Source organism: Mya arenaria, chromosome 2, assembly GCF_026914265.1.
Source record: "Mya arenaria isolate MELC-2E11 chromosome 2, ASM2691426v1".
NCBI lineage: Eukaryota > Metazoa > Mollusca > Bivalvia > Myida > Myidae > Mya > Mya arenaria.
In genome coordinates this window covers 28855091-28858781 of record NC_069123.1, presented here as the reverse complement: position 1 = coordinate 28858781, position 3691 = coordinate 28855091, and positions in this window count along the sequence as shown.

Genomic DNA, 3691 nt, shown 5'->3' with positions numbered 1-3691 from the left:
ATTTTGGGGATATAATCAGAGATTGGTTGTTTCTCTTTACCACATTTTAACCAATAACAAATGATGGAGGAGTATCGAATGGATATACATATAAAGTAAATGATCTTGGAAAATACCATTAAAATACCATCGAAAATAACAATTAAGTATAACAGAATACCTTTTTGGTAGGAAGTTTTAAAGAATAATTGTTAAGTGTTCAACCGAATAAAATTTGAGAGGGCAACTTATTTACAAATTCAAACAACTGAACAGAAATTATCAATTTGTGGTCGGCTTTCAGCTTCCAAAGTTGTTTCCAGTCATGGAAACTCCCAAATACTTTCCGAGTAATTCATGCACAATCTTAAGGCCAGATAATGGGTCGGTATAAAGCGCAGCGCTTAACGCAGCCAGTTAAATTGTTTTGCAACTGGTGGTGTTAGTAGTTTATACTCCGGGTCCCGGCGTGAGCACATTGAAGGGTCCCAGAGTGACAGTTCAACCACCGCACACCTATCCTGGGCAGAACCAGTACTAGGTGCCTTCACCTCTGCAAGGAACTGACAACTTCTGTACATGCAAGGGGCAGTGGTACAGTGCGAATGGTCGTAGAAAGGATTTCATAACCAATCACAACAGAAGTGACCTGGTCCGCCCGGGAATCGAACCCGGGTTGTCCGATTCAGAATCCAACATTGTCTCTCACTTCTTTTATGTCTCATGACATGCGCATTATGCTGCTCTTTCAGTCGTCAACCTTTAAATTCAGCAGCAATATTCAAGTAAACCTGATGTTATTGTATATTGCACTTATACATTGGGTGGTTTTAAAACAGTTACTTTACTAAGTTTCATTAACCTAGCTTTGATACTTTTTGAGTTATCACAGGACCAAATTGGCTATATTTTGAATGTCAAGGGCAATGACTCTGCATTACCTTGTCTGACGAAAAACAATAAACTAACATGCATAATCTCCATAGTGCCCTCTTTCCTCATACTTAGCTTCATTAAGCTAGCTTTTTACTTTTCAATTATCCCAGGATTGAGAATTTTTGCTGTCAACAGCTATATTTTTTTATAAGTCAAGAGCCATAACTCTGCATAACTTTGTCTGATGAATAAAATAAACTAATGAGCATAACCTCCATTTTACCCTCCATCCACATGCTTAATTTCATTGACCTAGCTTTGATACTTCCGAGTTATCACAGGACCAAATTGGCTATATTTTTAATATGTCAAGGGCCATAACTCTGCATTATTTTGTCTGACGAAAAAATAAGCTAATGTTCAGAATCTCCATTTTAACCTTGAGTACTGAGTTTCATTTACCGAGTTAAGATACTTTTTAGTTATTGCAGGACCAAGATTTTTGTGGACGGATGAACGGAGGGTAAACCTCCAGTCCCCTGAAACCGGTAGGGGACTAATAACAGGGATGATAACAGAGCCAAAGTGCCAATCCTGAAAATATCTGCGTGGGGTTCAGGGGGCCGCTAAAGGCCCCTGATGGGTCGTAGGGCAAAGCCCTGGTGGGGGGACATGGGGGGCAAAGCCCCCGAAGCTTTCAGTATTTCAGGGTTTCTAATACCCTTTTTTGCCTTAGAATAGTGTTCAAGGAGTACACCTTTCGGTTTGGTAGATATAATTATGTTCAACAGGAGACATCCGCAATCAGAACAATTATCAGGAATCTTAGCAGTGAAGTTTAACACCTTTGTTTTTAAACAAAGTTAAATTTACTTTTTTACCTGAAGTCACAGGCATAAGACATGTACCTGACATTTTGGTTCAGTTGTCCACTTCCCATAAAACTCAACTGGCTATGATCAAATGCCTGAGTATGAATAGTCTACACTGTGGGATGTTTGATAAATAATAATGAACAGCATATCAATTATCAAGCTTGCAAATGTTTATTGTAAAAGTGTTATTTATTCAATTTTTATATATCATAAGAGTATTTATTCCATTATCTGCAGATTTTATGAGAATATAATATTATTAATTATTATATATATTATTCCAAGTAATATCCAAATGGGACTGTAAATGCTTTGGCAGGGTAACCATTGTGGACATGGTGGACTGTGTCACCATCAATGTCTATGAGGCACAAGTTGACGTATTCTGGTTTCCAAGCCAGATTTTTTCCCCTCATGGTGTTACAGGTATCCAGTAGACAAACTAGATTGTCCCACAGCAGTTTAAGTCTCTCAAAACAGGCTTTCAAATTCCTTGAAAATTGATTCAGAATCAGCCCTTGTGATTTTTAAGGAGGACAAATGTCTTAACACTATTTCTTTCTCTATAGCAGAAAAATAGCTGCAACAGTTTTCTCATTGTGTGTGTTTGTTGACTTGTCTAAATTCAAATAAAACCGAGTTTCACGTAACTCCTCCACGAGTTCATCATTGAAATGGCTTGCCACTCCGTAAGTCATCTTATATGATTCTGAACACCTTTGAAGTTTTAATTTCGCTGAGAGCTTTTGTATCTTTGGCAAGTGTCTTAGGTAAGACTCACTACATGTGGTGCCAGGGAGTATGGAAGGTCATGTTCAGCCATAAATCCAAGTATCATGGCGGTCATTGACAGGAACAACTGGTGTCTGTTCATCCCTGACTTTTGGAACCATCAACATACCTGGAAATACAACAATAGAAATTAAATCTCACTCAAACTGGGTCCTCAAGAAGTTTTGTTGAACTGTCTCAAATAGAAAATAAACTGACTGCTCCTACTTAATATATATTACTACTACAAAATATTAATTCATTTTTTTTTTAATTTTAACCAACCCAATTTTCATTTGAACCTTCCATTATGATCAACAGCCACTTCTTATTGAGAATAATGCTTCAAACATTATGAGAACAATAAAGAAACGGTTTGCAGCGTAAATTTCAATCGGCCAAATAAAATTTGTAAAATAAAAATCGTTTATCATAACACAATCCGAATCGGGATGTCCGAAATATTGCTACATGCGCAAAAGCCATTCTCAGTTTTAACACATTTTATTAACTTTAAAAGAAACGTTTCGGGAATTTCTCTTAAAAATGAATAGCAAATATACCTTTAAATCGACGAATCGATGTTTTTAGAAGTTATTGGTAGTCGTGTTTTTTCCAATACTCGTTTATTCGTCTTCGTCGTCTGTCATATCCGGATACTGCCTTATAGTCCGATCGGTAATTTCCGTAATCACCCGATGCTATCTTAACCAATCATATAGCTCGATTGCCAAGACGTAAATAGGTTCGTTAATTTCCGGCTTTAAACTTCCGGAAAACTCACCTTTCGTACCCATATTGTTCGAACTGGGCTCGAATCGCCCCCTGTACCCCTCCCTCCCTTGAAAAAACTCAACGGATTTACATATATCTCAAAATCGATTCGTGAGGGCTTAAATCCGGAATTCCGGATTAATCCGGAATTTTATCATCCCTGTAATAATTGTTTATTCTAACTGCTTATGTAGATGTGAAAACATCATTCTCTCGAATACTAGCATCTGGACAAATTATGACACTTTTAAAATGTGTATGTAGAATTGTTTATTCGGACTGCTTGTGTGGATGTGAAAACAACATCATTCTCTTGCTCTCTAACTAGCATCTGGACAAACTAGTTACCCTGGTACTAACAAATTATAACCTACAATTTATTGTTTAATATTTAAATGACTTAAGGAAAAAGAAGG